This window comes from Schistocerca nitens, chromosome 6 (genome assembly GCF_023898315.1).
Source record: "Schistocerca nitens isolate TAMUIC-IGC-003100 chromosome 6, iqSchNite1.1, whole genome shotgun sequence".
NCBI lineage: Eukaryota > Metazoa > Arthropoda > Insecta > Orthoptera > Acrididae > Schistocerca > Schistocerca nitens.
The window spans coordinates 589,694,914-589,713,631 of NC_064619.1; positions in this window are offsets into that span (position 1 = coordinate 589,694,914).

Consider the following 18,718-nt stretch of genomic DNA (forward strand, 5'->3'; position numbering starts at 1 on the left):
AACTTAATCTGAGCACCTTCGATGATGCTGAAATCCTTCCTTTTCAACTGCGATATGTTTCAGTACCTCTGGGCTGACTCTGTTAGAGTAATTTTTCCAGAAGTTTGTAAATCATGCTGAACTGTGACATTGGTTTATAGTTTTTTGGGGAATTATTTGTTTTTCTGGTTTTAGAGTGCTGATGATAGCTCTCTCGAGTTGATGAGAAGTATTCCCTGTCTGCAAGATGTCAGTGAAAAACCTGGCAAGACACTTTCTTGTATAGTTACCTAAATGTATGAGGAACTCTGTATAGATGCTATCAAAACCAGAGGCTTGTCCTAATTTAATTTCCTGAACACATGCTGTGATTTGTTGCACACTGAAGGGGGATGAGTAGTTGGTTTCTATGTTGCAGGCTGTCTAGATGTCCTTGAGCTCTTTTTTTTTAACCTTAATTACCGTACTTACTCGAATGTAAGCCGCACTTTTTTTCCGATTTTTGTAATCCAAAACACCGCCTGCGGCTTAGAATCGAGTGCAAAGTAAGCGGAAGTTCTGAAAAATGTTGGTGGGTGCCACCACAACTAACTTCTGCCGTCGAATATATGTAGCGCTACACAGGCATGCTTTGTAGGCACAAAGATAAATACTGGCACCAAATCCTCTGCGTCAGTAAATAAATTAAAAAAAAAGGTGGAAGACGAAGTTTTTTTCTCTGCATTTTCATACATTATCCAACGAAGTAAATATAAAATCCGTATTGTTCATCTTCGAATGTAGCAGCATTTCAGTGTACTACGAAAATCCGACTGGCAAGACTGTTTGGGATGTTTGTCAATATGGCCAACTCCACGTTCTGATTTTTTTCCTACCTGTGAGAAGAGATGGTTGCTAATAGGAACTTATATGAATCGTGAATCACATGCAGTATTCTCTTCACCATAAGAGTAATACGAATATAAACATTTTGCCATGTATTGTTACGTGTTTGCTGCTATCTCATTTAAATCCTGTCTGCCTAATAAACTACGAAGCTGGAGGGAGACAGCAGCAAATGCGGAAGAATATACATATGTCATGTTTATATTCGTATTATTCTTATGCCTAATAGTGATACAGTCAGAAATGAAGCACAGCAATTGACTAAATTTTTAAATGTAAGATGACTCTAATTTCTGTGCAGAATGTAATGTACTAAAGAGGCGCCTGCAAAGATTTTCAAACGGAGAAAAATTTTCGCTAAACTCTCGTTCACAACATCTTCTATCATACGCAGTGTATTATTTGGTTCTTGTTGATCTTATCAAAGAAAGCAGCAGTGTAAGTAACAACAAATAGCAGTCTCTTGCCATTGATTCGCTAATGAGACGATTCTTCTCTTTTTTTCCTTAATTGTAAGCGGCGGTAGTGCGCACAAAAGCAAGCCATGCCGCGAGCGGCGACAGGCTGTAAACACGCACTATCAGAATGCGACAAACAATGCATGACACAGTACAGTAATGCATTTTCAGCTTAAGAGTGACGTAAACACCTATAACAAAGAAAATGGCGTTTATCAGATCAAAGAAAAATAAGCAATCAATTCAAACCAGACCAAGCACGTGAAAAAGGAAGGGTACCTGTATAAATACGGACAGAGCGTCTGACGCATAGCAGTGGCTACCTGGTTAAGTTTAACCGCTAAGATTATGACTCGAACCAAACTACTGTAGCTGTTTTGTCATTCATTCGACCTAAATTGTGTCTCATATTACAATGAACCAACTTTGTTTCGATTTGGAGATGCGGCCTAAAACTTTTCCCTCCCCTTGAGTTTCGAGTCTCAAATTTCAGGTGCGGCTTAGATTCGGGAAATTTTTTTTTTCTTGATTTTGAGTCTCATTTTTCAGGTGCGGCTCAGATTCGAGTGCGGCTTAGATTCGAGTAAATACGGTATATGCCCTCAATCTTGTGGCGCTCTTAAAGTCGACAAAATATGATTAGTGACTTGGTTTGGTGATACAGAATCACATATATTTTCTAGTGAGCTATCATTCCCTAGTTTCCTGAGTAAGGATTAAGATTTTTACTTGACTTTTTAAAATCCAAGTCTTTGAACGATCTCAGTCCACTTCATATGTCTCACTTTGCTGAAATTCCTTATACAAGTTCTCGCATTTGATAGTCTATCTGGAGATGTATTCCTTTCAATAGCCTCTAATGATGATACCTATTACTGTACTAGTAACTGCCTCAGTAAACCTCTGGTAGTTCCTACTTGTTGGAGGTATCCAACCCATGTGTGGATAAACATATGGTAGTGATGTCGACTACACTAGTAATAGTCAGCCACACAGTGATGTGGGTATATTTATTCAACATGAGAACACAATGCAACACAACATTTTACAAAGCATGGGGCAAAAAGTCAGAGAAGAGAGACAAGGCAAAGATGTCATCGTAGGGAAGAGTACAAAACCAGTGATTATGCTTTGCCTTGGTCAACTTTCGCCACATCTACATTTATCTAAGTAAAAGGTGAATGCCTCCCAGTCAGCTTTTTTTAAAATGTTGTCTAGGCTGTGGAAGAGATCATATTACCGGGACACTGTTACCAAATACAATGATGACTGGACGATTCAAGTGCTCACACAGGATCAGCAGATATGGCCTTTATTCCTAAGAATAAGTTTGGGATTCAGGAATTAAAGTCAAAAAGTTTAAAATTACCACTGAAAAATGGTGTACCGTGTTTTGAAGCAATGATAGACCAGTTAGTACCTGCCTCCTCCTTTTTAAGTTATTGTGATGCACAATTTACACAATGAAAACTTAAAATGTGACTACTGCACATAGCAGGAAATCCAATATTATTACTTGGTTACAGAGGGGCTACCAATAGCCTTGAACACAAGTCCAGTCAATCAGAGCATTACCATTGTAATAATTTATTTTATATTTCCAACATTAGTGATAACTATGTCTCTGAAATAGACTGTTTGGTGGAGATGGATGTTGAACTAATGTTTTAGCCAGGTGCAAGTGGGAGACTTGCAGACATTAATGGTGGTGGCCAGTTACTGGTCTATACTGAAAACTTTGTTTGGTTTGTGAAAAATCCATGCATTTTACAGCAGTCAGTGGACAGTTTTACGAATATTGAAGAACATGAACTTCCAGCTTCATAAAATAACCAATGGGAAGAAAGTACTAATGTAATGAAGAGATATTGTAGTTGCAAGCTGCAAAGAGGAATACAAGAGAACTGAGACAGTGGAAGATCCCACATTTGTTATGTTAACCAAGCATATATATCAAAACCATGCAAGATCAGTTACACAGATGGAAATTCTGAGGGGGGGGGGTAAACGAGGTTGCTTGTTTTTGTCCACACAGTATCAGCAGACATGACCATTATTCCTTAGAATAAGCTTATGATTGACGAATCAAGGCAGAAAAGTCTAAAATTAGGAATGCCAAATGGTGTACAGTGTTTTGAAACACTGAAGTACCAGTTACTGCCTACAGACTACTGGTTCATTTATTGTGATGTGCAATTCACACACTGGAAAACTATGAAGCGTCTACTGCACATACCAGGAAATAAAATATTATTACTTGATTACCAAGTAGTATGCGAGCTGCATTTTAAGAGAATCATCAGGATGTGTCAATGTGTAAGGAAGTAGGCCACTAAAGTACTGAGGGATGGTGATGTGCATCTAAAGCTCTCTGAGGCAATAGATACTGTGATAATGAATACCACAATAGGAAGTTGAAATCCCTAAAAACAGCAGTCACAGAATGTGGACAGTCCAATATCGTCACAAGGAATGTAACAGAAGTAATATTAAAGTGATTGAAGAAAGAAGGAAGTACAAATACATTCAGGAATATAAGCCACTAAGGAATGTAATCAATTACAAGTGCAGAACAGCCAAAGCGAAATTTGTGCGTCAAAGATGTGAAGAAATCATGAAAGGAAATGGTTGTTGGAAGGACAGATTCAACATATAGAAATACCAAGAGAAGCTTCTGTGAAATTAAAGGCAAAGGAGTCAACATTAAGGGTGAAAGAGGAATTGCAGTGAAGTGGGGTCCTGGAGTGTGGGCGAGCAGTTCTCTGGTGGGGCCCCAGAGCCCTGCTTCATTGGGATTTTTCTTTTATTCTTAATTTTGACTCTTTTGAATTCAGTTTCACAGAAGGTTCTTTCAATGTTTCTGAATGTCGAACGTGTCCTTCCAATACCCATTTCCTTTCTTCATTTCCTTAAATTTTCCGTGCAACCATTTCACTTTGCCCTTCTACAACTGTCTGCTGATGCAACAGAAGAGGAAATGGGGCTCTGTGTGGAAGATATAGGCTATCCAGAATTAGAGTTTCAAAGAGCTTTGGAAGACTGGCTGTCAAATAAGGGAGGAGCTATGAGCAACATTTCTTCTGAATTTCTAAAATAATTGGGGGAAGGGGCAACCAGACAACTATTCAGGTTGGTGTGTCAAAGTTATGACACAGTATATGTACCATCAGACTTTCAGAAAAATATCGTCCACAGAATCTCAAAGATGGTAAGGACATATCAGTATGAGAATTATCGCACATTCAGCTTTACAGCCCTCGCATCTAAGTTGCTCACAAGAACAATATACAGTAGAGTGGAAAAGAACTGTAGATTTGATACATGGTCAATTAGGCTGTAGCAAATCTAAAGGCACCAGAGAGGCAGCTCTGGTATTGAGCTTGATAATGGAGGCAAGACTTCAGAAAAAGCAAGACACTTTCATAGGACATCAATTTGAAAAGTGTTCAACAATGCAAAGTGGTGCAAGATGCTGGAAATGCTGAGAAAAATAGATGTAGAGTAAGGCAAGTAATATACAATCGGATCAAGTATCGAGAGGTACCAGTAAGAATGGAAGACCAAGCACTCAGATTAAAAAAGAGTACTAGACAGGGCTGCAATATTTCTCCCCTACTGTTCAATAGGTACGTCGAAGAAGTAATGATGGAATAAAAGGAAGATTAAAGAATGGTATTAAAATTCAGCATGAGAAGATAACAATGATATTATTCAGTGATGACATTGTCATCCTCAGAGAAATTGGGGGAGAATTACAGGAATTGTTAAATGAAATGAACTGTCTAAGGAGCACAGAATGTGGAGTGAGAATAAACTGAAGAAAGATGAAAGTAATTAGAAGCGGAAATGAGTTTAGTGATCAAATTATCATCAAAATTAATGATTATGAAGTAGATGCAATGTTGAAATTCTGCTACACTGGAAGCAAAATTATGATCAGTTAAAATAAGAAGGATGTAAGTAATAGACTAGAACTGACAAAGAGGACATTCCTTTGTAAAAGAAGTCTACTAGTTTCAAACACAGGCCTTAATGGGAGGAATAAATTTCAGAAAATGTTCATTTGGAGCCCAGCAGTGTATGGTAGTGGATTATGGACTGTGGAAAAACCAGAAAAGAATAGTGAAGCTTGCGAACTGTTTTATACACTGAAGTGCAAAAGAAACTCTGTATTCAAATACAGAGATACATAAACAACCAGAATACAGCACTCTGATTGACAACACCTATATAACACAACAAGTGTCTGGTGCAGTTGTTAGACTGGTTACTGCTGCTACAACGGCAAGTTATCAAGATTTAAGTGAGTTTGAACGTGGTGTTATAGTTGGTGTACAAATGATGGGACAACATCTCCGAGGTAGCAATGAAATGGAGATTTTCCTGTACAGCCATTTCATTAATCCGGTAAAACATCAAATCTCTGACAGTGCTGTGGCCGGAAAAAGATCCTGCTAGAACGGGCCAACAACAACTGAAGAGAATCGTTCAGTGTGACAGAAGTGCAACCCTTCTGCAAATTGCTGCAGATCTCAATGCTGGGCCATCAACAAATGTCAACATGTGAACCATTCAACGAAACATCATTGATATGGACTTTTGGACCCGAAGGCCCATTCATGTACCCTTGATGACTGGACGACACAGTTTTATGCCTTGCCTGGGCCCGTCAATGCTGACATTGGACTGTTGATGACTGGAAACATGTTCCCTGGTTGGATGAGTCTCATTTCAATTTGTATCAAATGGAAAGCCCTGTACAGCTACAGAGACAAACTCACGCATCCATTGTCCCTGCATGTCAGGAGGGGACTCTTCAAGCTGGTGGCGACTCTGAAATGGTATGGGACGTGTGCAGTGGGAGTGATATGGGACCCCTGAAACGTCTAGGGACGACTCTGACAGGTGACACGTACGTAAGCATCCTGTGTAATCACCTGCATCTATTCACATCCATTGTGCATTCCGACAGACTTGGGCAATTCCAGGACAGTGTGACGCCCCACACATCCACAATTGCTAGAGATGGCTCCACAACACATTACCGAGTTTAAACACTTTTACTGGGCACCAAACTCCCCAGACATTAACATTATTTAGCATACCTGGGATGCCTTGCAACGTGCTGTTCAGAAGGGATCGCCACCCCTCATCTTCTTACAGATTTGGGTGATGGGGAGCAGGCAGCTAGGTTTAAGTGGTATGGTGCTAGATCATGAATAAGCACAATTCTTAACTAGGACATGCACACAAACAATTTTGTTAGTTTTGCCTTCTGCAAAAATTTAAAAAAAATTTCTTAACATAGAATTTCTTCAAAAACAAATCGCAATATGTAATAATAGAAAAACGTACAGTATTTCATTTAGTATACAATATTTGTGAAGTTAATAAGCAATGAAAGCCTTCGAATGACTTGTTGAGGAACGGAGGGTTCCAAATGATTGGAAAAGAGCACAGATAGTCCCAGTCTTCAAGAAGGGTCGTCGAGCAGATGCGCAAAACTATAGACCTATATCTCTGACGTCGATCTGTTGTAGAATTTTAGAACATGTTTTTTGCTCGAGTATCATGTCGTTTTTAGAAACCCAGAATCTACTATGTAGGAATCAACATGGATTCCGGAAACAGCGATAGTGTGAGACCCAACTCGCTTTATTTGTTCATGAGACCCAGAAAATATTAGATACAGGCTCCCAGGTAGCTGCTATTTTTCTTGACTTCCGGAAGGCGTTCGATACAGTTCCGCACTGTCGCTTGATAAACAAAGTAAGAGCCTACGGAATATCAGACCAGCTGTGTGGCTGGATTGAAGAGTTTTTAGCAAACAGAACACAGCATGTTGTTATCAATGGAGAGACGTCTACAGACGTTAAAGTAACCTCTGGCGTGCCACAGGGGAGTGTCATGGGACCATTGCTTTTCACAATATATATAAATGACCTAGTAGATAGTGTCGGAAGTTCCATGCGGCTTTTCGCGGATGATGCTGTAGTATACAGAGAAGTTGCAGCATTAGAAAATTGTAGCGAAATGCAGGAAGATCTGCAGCGGATAGGCGCTTGGTGCAGGGAGTGGCAACTGTCCCTTAACATAGACAAATGTAATGTATTGCGAATACATAGAAAGATGGATCCTTTATTGTATGATTATATGATAGCGGAACAAACACTGGTAGCAGTTACTTCTGTAAAATATCTGGGAGTATGCGTGCGGAACGATTTGAAGTGGAATGATCATATAAAATTAATTGTTGGTAAGGCGGGTATCAGGTTGAGATTCATTGGGAGAGTGCTTAGAAAATGTAGTCCATCAACAAAGGAGGTGGCTTACAAAACACTCGTTCGACCTATACTTGAGTATTGCTCATTAGTGTGGGATCCGTACCAGATCGGGTTGACGGAGGAGATAGAGAAGATCCAAAGAAGAGCGGCGCGTTTCGTCACAGGGTTATTTGGTAATCGTGATAGCGTTACGGAGATGTTTAATAAACTCAAGTGGCAGACTCTGCAAGAGAGGCGCTCTGCATCGCGGTGTAGCTTGCTGTCCAGGTTTCGGGAGGGTGCGTTTCTGGATGAGGTATCGAATATATTGCTTCCCCCTACTTATACCTCCAGAGGTGATCACGAATGTAAAATTAGAGAGATTAGAGCGCGCACGGAGGCTTTCAGACAGTCGTTCTTCCCGCGAACCATACGCGACTGGAACAGGAAAGTGAGGTAATGACAGTGGCACGTAAAGTGCCCTCCGCCACACACCGTTGGGTGGCTTGCGGAGTATAAATGTAGATGTAGATGTAGATGTAGATGTACAATCCCTCAAATATCTTTTAATTGAGTACAATTAAAGAAATATACTTCTGAAATAATTAGGTTCACAGGCATTCACACAGTAAGCCCATTGTAGCTTTGGTATAGTAATAACAATTAGTCAGGACAACAAATGATGTGGAACTATGACAGAGAGAAAAAACAGTAAAAACTATTTGTTAAAATGCCAGTGTAAACAGTCATTAAAATCTGACTTCAAAAACCACAAGGGATGCCAATTGTACCTGATTAAATAACTGAAGGCTTAATATAATTTATCACAATAATTTAAGTAAAAATAGTTGTTCTAAAAGCCCCCAACTGAGGTAATAACTTAAAAACACGAAACGCGGTAGTCAACAGTTAGTCGCCAATCCAAAGGAAGATAGGGCGTGTAATATCCACGATAATGTTCTACCCACAAGATGTTAAAGGCTAGGCGCAAATTGAGACGCGTGTGGCGCGACGCAGCGCAGCGCGCATTTTTGTAACTTCACAGGTTCAAATGGGACCGCGCTAATTTCGACGCGACGCGACGCGACTGGGACGCGACACGCGCCAGGACGCGCGGCGTTGTGGTTGAGGCGCAGTTTCTCGCGCCGCGCGTCGCGCGTGCCTCGCTAGCACCGTGGGAAATATGAGGCGGGGAGCGAAAAAGTAGCCCGGCCATATGCTCACATCGGAGCGGCGCATATGAGCAGTGGTAGTATTGCCCATACGATAAATTTTGCCTTACTGTGTACTAAATTTCATTGCCTTTGGGTAGTGTTTCGTTTTTCGCCATTTAAACGCTCCAGCTTTCTTGGTTAGTACATTATACTTTTCTGTTATTTATATCTGTATAGTTTTGTTTTGTTTTTCTTCTGTCAAGAAAAATGCATACTTCAGTAACTGATGAGCCATTGGCCGCTGGAATTGTATCATATGCCTCTGCGACGTTTTCAGATCGCAAGAAGGGACAGAGGGTAGTGAATAAGGAAGCAGGGAATATTATAAAATCATGTGATAAGAATCAAGGCAGGAAAGTAAAACAAGGTTATGTTCTCGCTGCCTAGTTTGCTGGCGTATCTGTAAGATCTGTTACAAAACTTTAGAAAGGGATAATCTCCACAGGTGTGATCCCTTTGTGCTCCTGGTAAAAAGCGCCTAAGATCTGAAGTATAGAAATCTCACTGTGATTACTCTGATATGGATGTAATAATGTAATACGACACACTGTACTACATGCACGTGAACATCACATTTCCACTGCAAGCTAGAAACAGTCGAAAAGCAGTCACAAATAACAATGTTTTAAATGGTTCCCCGTGATGAGAAAAAGCATTTCAATTGCTGCATGCACATGATCAGCATTAATAAACTAATTATACCCAGGCTACACAAACGAAGAAAATGGTCGGTATTATTACGAAAGTAGGAATATCCTAAAAGAGTGTTATGTTTAGATATATGTAATTTGTTGAAATGTACTGCTGACAAAGGCAGATCTACTTTCATGACAATGTTTTTCGAACTCCAACTCACAAGGCACACATAGATAGCTTATGCATTCCTGTCGCGCGCATTATCGCATTATCCTCCGCTGCTGACATTACACTGACCATTGTGTTGTGCGACGGATCAGTTGTTTATTTTTCTCAATAACAATTATTTTCAGAATGAGATTTTCACTCTGCAGCGGAGTGTGCACTGATATGAAACTTCCTGGCAGATTAAAACTGTGTGCCCGACCGAGACTCGAACTCGGGACCTTTGCCTTTCGCGGGCCAGTGCTCTACCATCTGAGCTACCGAAGCACGACTCAGCCCGCTCCTCACAGCTCTACTTCTGCCAGTATCTCGTCTCCTACCGTCCAAAACTTTACAGAAGCTCTCCTGCGAACCTTGCAGAACTAGCACTCCTGAAAGAAAGGATACTGCGGAGACATGGCTTAGCCACAGCCGGGGGGATGTTTCCAGAACGAGATTTTTCACTCTGCAGCGGAGTGTACGCTGATATGAAACTTCCTGGCAGATTAAAACAGTGTGGCCGACCGAGACTCGAACTCGGGACCTTCGCCTTTCGCGGGCAAGTGCTCTACCATCTTAACAGCTATTTTATTCGCGATCACACATTGTCAGTTTGGCAAGCCGTAGGTGAGTAACCAGCATCTGGTATGTGCCTATCATTCCGCCTGAAGGAACGCTCGTCATTATTTTAATACTGCTCAGATCAAGAGAAGGAATAAAATCTTTTGGTAAGTTTCCATTCCAGTCGCTCAGTGTTAAAAATACGACTGGTTACGAGGATTCCACCAAAATTCCAACAGAATTGGCAATCTATTTTTGTGTGAGTTCTTAACCTTTTCTCATTCGAAGAAGCATCACCGTTTGTGAGTAACGGCCACATTTCTCTTGGTGACTGGTTTAATTGTACTTCCTTTATCACAGTGTAATTTGCCAAACTCATCTCACAGCAGCTATTGCGACAGAATTCGGAAACGGAGTGCCTCATTAAACAAGAAATTGGCAATCACAGAGCTCAATAGCTTACGAAAAATCTCATAGTGTCGGTTTGCAGTAACCTAAAAGAAGAAATTTCATGTTTATTTTCATACTAGGAAGCTCTGGTTTCGCTAGCTGTCGATAACTCTTAAAAAATTTGAGTCACTGGAGTGAAATAAATAAAAAGAGAAGTATAAGTACTGATAAATCGCCATAGGTAAGAAAGTTTCGTGTGTTTAAGAATTGGCAAAACACTCTTCTCCTTGTGTGCTATCATTCGCCAAACTTTCGTTTCGATGTCTCGAGCGGTTTAGGAGATATGACAGATGTGGCGAGTATTTCATTCTCAGGGGCGTGAGATCGGAAGTGAGCGCGCTACATGGGATCCATTTTCTAGAGATCGGAAGCAGATAGAGACCCCCTCCCAAGTCTAAACAAAAATTCAGCATGTTAGCTAAATTTCATACGCAGCAACATATGGTGTAATACGCACCAACGCAAAATCATAGCGACCCCTAATTTTCGTTGCAAACTTTTTGAGTTATGCATAGTGTCTTACTAAAATGTGTACATCACAATAAGAATGATCATTAGCGAGGTGATGGTCACTTCGCCACGAAGCTGACATATAACGCTACAAGTAAGGCAAAAATCAAATATTTTCAGTGAATAGTTTCTGTAAAATCGTTTGAGAAAGATAACAGGTTGTGCGCGCTTCGGTTCGGTCAGCGCAGAGCGTCGCCAGTCGGCGCGTGCGAAGTATGGTGTACGCGTCGCAATATGCGCTGGACCTGTGCGACTCGTGCGGCACGTGCGTGTCGCGCTGTGGTGTCGTGTCACGTCACACGTGCTACACGCGTCTCAATTTGCGCCTAGCCTTAAAATGAACTAAGTGTACAAACTTCAGCAAATATTATCGATACTACGTATAAGAAAGACCGCATTGTGTAAAAATGGCGATAATTATTTCATTATTTCTGTAATAATTTAATTTCTGTGTGAATTAAAACTATTACCACAGAACTACACTCATGGACAACGAAAATTATAATCTTTTTTTTGTTATCTGTGGTAATTGTGGTTCAGTTGTTCTTCCTGTGCTAACCGATGAACTCAATGATCTCTAGTATCACTGGATGAACTGTTCGAATGTGAGACTGTGAGGTCTGTAAAGACAAAACCTGTAAGTATTTATATTGTTAATTATTATTTGAAAAATAGAGTCGCTATTCTCTAGACGTGGATTGGTATTTATTTCAACTGTAATCCAATCTAATTAATGTTTTTAGTGTTAATTTTGAGCGAACCTTAATAGTATGTCTCTGATTTCTGATTTTGAGATTTTAGGGAAACCAATCATATCTGATCTGAGCTTTGGTGTGAATGGGTTAGTTAAATGTCTGCATGACCTTTTAACCGCTCAGTCATCGTATTTAGAGTCAGAGGTGTATGTCAAAGACATGAGGGTCCACAGGAACAATTCCGACACCCAGCAAATCACAAACCTTCAGCAGGCATACAAGAGTCAGTGTTTGTGTGACCCCAGGTTGAATGAGGTCAAGACAGGATGTGGTATGTTTTGGTTGGCGAAGTTATCATGATCCGGTATGTCACTTTTGAAGATCAAGTTAAGTGTCATAATTTTTATCTGCTCTATGTCATACTAACTTTTTTATTCAAGTGTGTTCCACATGAAGAAATTATTGGGTAACGGGGAAGTAGTGCGGGGTGGCACGCCACTCTCTCACTGTAACAACGTTGTCAGTAAGATTAACATTCATATTTTAGATCATGATCGCCGGCTGCGGTGGCCTGGCGGTTCTAGGCGCCTCAGTCCGGAATTTTGCGACTGCTACGGTCGCAGGTTCGAATCCTGCCTCGGGCATGGATGTGTGTGATGTCCTTAGGTTAGTTAGGTTTAAGTAGTTCTAAGTCTATGGGACTGATGACCTCAGATGTTAAGTCCCATAGTGCTCAGAGCCATCTGAACCATTTAGATCATGATCTTGGTGTTTCCTAGTACTACATTTTGTATGTGTGATTTGTGACTTTTTTTACCTGAGCAAATTGTAAGCAGAATGTTCTTATAACTGCATGTGTAGCCTGTAGAGAACTTGTATCCGAGAGGTCATAATGGAGGTGACAGACAACATGGAGGGAGATGATTTGGGGCCATAAATGCTGAATGTAGGAACCGGGCTGTGTGAGTGATTCTGGGAAAGAGCGCTCAGTGGATTGTACCTGCACAAGGACTTCAGACCAAAGCCCTCTCCTCCTTCCGCTTAGGGGTGGTCGGAAGGGCATCGGTTTACAAAACATATTACCTGGGTCAGGCGGCAGTCCATTGCTAAGGCAGCCAGTTGGTGGACAGTGGATAGGGGAAGGCGTTCAAGGGGGGTAGGTCGTCAAACGGGCCGACTTGGAGCATGAGAGGCACCACAGGATATTTTAATTTCCACTGTCTATACTTTTACAAATAAATTTATAAAACTTTGTCAGCATGACCAGGAAGGATTCAGGATTCACACTCATAGCACTGGAAGTCCACAAATATGACAAAATAAATTTTTTTACATGTGACATTTCATCATTTTTTCAGTTACTGTTGGCAGAATTTGTTGCTATAGGTACACTTTTCTTCATAACTAGGACAGATACTTCGATGAATTTTGCACAGCATACAAACCATACTTACAGGTGTATGAAACTCTGGAATTTATTTATTTTATCAAAAAATGAATGAGCCGTTACAGTTTAAACTTCATGTTTAAAAAAATTCAAGTTTTATAGTTAATTATCTCAATTTTTACCACAGTTTTTAATAAATTTGGAAAATTCTAGAGTTTCATACACCTGTTACTATGGTTTGTATGCTGTGCAAAATTCACCGAAGAATCTGTCCTCATTATGAAGAAAAGTGTACCTATAGGAACAAATGCAGCCAACAATAAGTGAAAAACTGATGAAGTTTCAGATACAAAAAAAATTATTTTGTTAAGTTTTTGAACTTTCTCTGCTATGAGTGTGAATCCTGAATCCTTCCTGGTCATGCTGAAAAAGTTTTATAAAGTTATTTGTAAAAGTATAGACAGTGGAAATTAAAATGTCCTGTGGTGCCTCTCCTGCTCCAAGTCAGCCCGTTTGACGTCCAACTTCCCTTAAAAGAGACTGCTGCAAACTGAGTCTTCGTGAAAATAATGGGAAGGTCACAAAACTTCGTGCATTCTCATGTTAGGAACTGGGACGATACGGACAGAGTGGCTGGTACACATGTTCAGTGGACGCAAGACTATAACCTCCCTGACGCCAGGTCTTTCCCTAGTGGGTGAGACTTGTGTTCTGTATCTTGTAGTGCACTAAGAGACAGTGGCAGTTTACAACTCTACTGACAGTGGAACTGCATTTCATCTCAGATATATTGTGTGTCACAAGGGTGAACTTATTCGTCCTGAGTCGGTCATCTGACGTTTGACAATTCCAGCATGCACGGTCGTGCCTGTAAGTCAAATTAGTTGGGCCAGACCAGCGAACGAGTGCACCTCACACTGAAATCTGCCAGGATTTGAGGGCTCTGATAGGGAAGTTTCCCATGTTCTCATAATCGGAATGCCAGACTGCATAGTTTACAAATTTTCGTGGTCGTGTCATAACATTACAGCTGCCGCAGCGCACCGCTCCTCGACGGCAGCGTACCGTTTTCTGCTGCCGCCTAAATCAAGGTGAAAGGGTAAAATACTGCAGCACTGGCGGGGAGTTGTTCAGTGATGTTCACCGCTCTCTGCTCTCAGGTGAACCATAGTTTGTGGTATACTTGGTCGTAGTTGACTCCATTTGAACAGACACTTGCCTCACCATTGCTGTTTGTAAACAAAGTCAGACTGCGTTGAAAAAGATATTAATTCAGGAGAGAATTTGTATTGCTTCCACCCCAGCGTATGCTTTGCCAATCAAACACCATTCCTTTTCTGATTGGTGTTTGTCACTTTAGTGTAACATTTATCACCCTGTTGTAGTTACAAAAGGATTAATAAAACTTGTCATTATTTTGTAAGCTTAAGTACGCCATTGTCCTCACTCATGCTCCCTCAATTATTCCATTGTTTTTATTTTATTGTGGTGTTACATGGTGTAATGGTACTTGAATTACGTAACCATTATGGCACCTCACCTCAACCTCTCGATACCAGCAATATTCTACTGTGTTTCTGTAAAATAGTTATATTTCTGTGACAACATTCAGATTTGATTTCATTAATGTAGAGGTACTTTGATACATCGATACGTTTATATTGCAATGATATTATTCTTATGTGTATTCTTTGTTTTGTCACTATGATCTTTGACGTACTTGTAACTCTGAGTTTGGGGCGCGTAAGCAGTTATTAGAGAGTCAAGTCTTGGTCGTCATGTTGAAAAGACGCAAATTGTGAACTTTAACAGTGAGGAAGATATTTTCAAGTATGTTTTATATTGTGAAGTGATGTTGCAACAAAAGTAATGAAAAGGAAGTGTAACTTAAATTCGGAGTGCTGATTACTTTTTTATATCACCACTGTCCTAACTTGCAAAAGTTTAATCTTCAAGAATGGTTTATGAAACACATCTATAAAACTTTTGAATATCGCAGAATAACACCTAGGCCTCTTTGCATCCGAGCTTGGAATCATCACTACCTAGATTTTCGACGATTGAGCCATGAGTTCACAACGAGACCAGCGTGGGAAGCACGAAAAGATGAGTGCCCAGTTTATCCATTATTTCAAGAAATGACTTTATTAACTGTGCTCTAATAACACCTGCCACATAATATAACTTTGTTGTCGCTCGAAAATGCAATGTTTAGCAGCGTGAGCAACACTACAATCATAATTAATTTTTGACCTTTGTTGTGGTAGGGTTGTTAGAAGGGGTACGCCAGCAACTGAAGGTTCAATATCATTTAATTAATTAATTTGATTATTAATTTGAGTTCTGAAAGTGACCACAGGCATAGGCAACGAAAGTGGCATGAGTAAATTCATTAATCCGTATATAAAAATTAATTGTGTAGCTCATTTGAAGGTTATTGAGAAGATTTCACTTGAAGTAAAAATAATGACATTTAGCATCACGTAGCCATATATTTATGATTAAAGCAAGGACAGAGAGCAATGTAACGTCGTTATCAGAGAACTCTCAGTGTAATTGTATCCAGTTGCTCATAGTGGTCTGTCTCCTGTAATGTAATGTTTGTTTCAGGACAGCGCAGTTGATGATAAGGCAGGAGTATTTCATAAAATAAATTCACCAACACATTAATGTATTAATAACTTGATGAAATGGTATGTTCTATTATTAAAATGGCATCAAATTATTTGACAAAATCACAACGACAGTCATGGGATTCCCAAGTTATGTAACAGGCGTTGGATGCTGTAAGAAAAGAAGAGAAAAGACACCGTTTCTACTGCAGCCAAAATATTTCGCGTCTCAAGGAACACACTTAAAGGAAGAGCTGTTAGAAAAATCGTGATGCTGCCGAAGATAAGACGATTCTTGGGAGGTTCAGCTGTGTATTCACCAAAGAGCAAGAGGACTAACTCCTTAATCGTATTTTTGACATGGAACGAATATAAGGAATATCAGTAACTGGTTTATACCGCGTGGCATTTCAGATTGCTGAGCAGAATAATCTGTCTCATTCAACAGAGAAAAAAAAGTGGCAGACAAGGATTTGGTGGCTGGTGGCGTAGTTTAGGAAGAGACATAAAAAGTAAGCCTCATAAAACCAGAATCTACATCATCTGACTCTGAAAGTCCTTTTTTTGTCTCTGGCTTCTTTGACCTATCTATCAGGAAAATGGCTGTTTCGCAGACTATCACCTCACTTTTCTGCTATAAAAGAAAGATTTGAATAATAATAAAATTGTTTTATAGTTACATAATGTACACGGTTTAGACATTTATATGTAATATGTTTGTCTTTGCCCCGATGTCATAGAAAAACAACATTTTCCTTAGAACTGAAACTTTATCCGGCTTTCCCCAGCTTTCAGTTTGTTACATCAAGACTATGGAAAGGCAACTAAAGGACATTTGTTGTTTTGGTGGATCAAATAACAGTGTAAACGGCGTTTACGCTGAGGTACAGTAGTTAATGAAAATATACAGGATATAAGGAAAGTAGACCTGTAGACTTCAAAGGGATGTAGATGGTGTCATGAGGAAGAAAATGAGGCTAGGAACCCATGTCCGGAAACATCATGCAGAGACGCTACAGAGCATCGACGCTATGGGAGAAACACCTGTCAGTCGACCACTACTTTGGCAGCACACATGCATTTGTGAGAAGGAGGTTAGTATAAAGAGAGATCACGTTACCCGTGATGAGAAGAGTCGTTGGGTGAAGCTATGCGGCGTCGCAGACTTCTGCAGACCAAGACGAGGGTTCCCCCATTAAAACCCCACGTGAAACTTGGCCTCTCCAATTAAAGTCATAGAACTGACTGTCAATTCTGAGTAAGTATTTCGATGTGACGTACTGTCTTGGGGTAAAACTCGTAAGTGGACAGCTGACAACACAACTTTTTTAGGCGAAATTTCATTCGTTAATATAGGACTACACCATGGCAAGACTACTGATCGTTATGATTTAAGTCGAAATACACTGGTGTGGAAAACTTAAGGACGAAAGTAGTTTTCACATGATGCATAACTGCCAAGTCATGTAGCTCAATGAAACTTGGACCATATGTAGAAAGCAGTGCTAGAGTATAGTACAGAATGTAACTAAAAAAATTACGCTGTGGGACGAACAGAAATGGTATTTTTATTTAAAGACCATAACCACAGTGAAATCACAACGATTTATGATTGCCCTCTGGGCGTTATAAAATGGAGGACATGGTTCATAACAGCGTTGTCATCATGGGTGGCAATATGCTCCGATGCTGGCCACAATGTTGGTAAGGAATTGTGGTAGCGCGTCCCATACCTTGACTAGTGCTGTCCAAACCCGCTGGATGGTCATTGATGCTTGTGGACGTGCTGCAATGTGTCTCCCAATGAATTCCACACGTGCCGGATGGGATTTAAGTCGGTTGAATTGGCAAGGCCAGTCCATTCACCAAACATCGTCTCATTCCAAGAGCTCCTTCACCTGCTCTGTTCGATGTGGTCGCGCCTTATTACCCACAAAAATGAAGTCAACTCCAAACACATTCTTGAAAGTACGTGTGTGGGAAAGGAGATACAATAATGTTGACGGGTGAGTGCACCATGTTAAAAGATTTGGAGGTCAGTCCGACAATGCAACACTGTGCCTCCCCACAACACAACACCGGAACCACCAAAACGATTGTGTTCGACGATGTTCCTGCGTGTATTACGTGTTCCAACTTCTCATCATATGAGTGTGCAGCCAACATTATCAAAGATGTTCGTTTTGCGGGTCTAGGTGTCATGCTAGTAGTTGAGTGATGGCGCTTCTGCTGCACAATTGATATCAAATTAATTATGCAAGTCAATTAAATTGATCAATTGATTACCTCCACCCCCATGATTACGTCATGAGTTTTCCACAGCTGGCTCATGGGTGGCATATGGGGGAGAAGGGGAGAAAGGGGGAAGGGGCGGTGCTAGAGGGGGGAGAGAGAAGGGGAGACGAGCTGGGAGCTGGAGGCGCGCCGAAGGGGGCCTTGGAGGGAAGGACAGGAGAGGAAAACAGCTGATGAGAGTGTGCAGAGACTGGGGGGGGGGGGGGGGTGAGGAGGAGAATCCGCTCTGGGAGAAGGAGGGGTGGGGAAAGGGGGACCCTGGGGAGGGAGGGGGGACAAGGCAAGGCTACAGTTGGTAGGAAGGGTCGATGTCATGGCGAAGTTTGTCACCTGGGAGGGGGAGGTGCAGGAAATTGCCCTGATGAAGCATATGGAGGGTGAGTACTTGTAACAACCTACCCCTATGCACAGGACTCTTGTAGCAACAACATTTGGGACTATAACACGCTGATACCTATTTACAAGTCACAAGTCCTATCCTAGCCAACAGAAACATGGGAAATATATCATACGATATCTTTCATGAACGCAGTGATTATTATTTCACCTGAAAATGGTGTACCAAGATG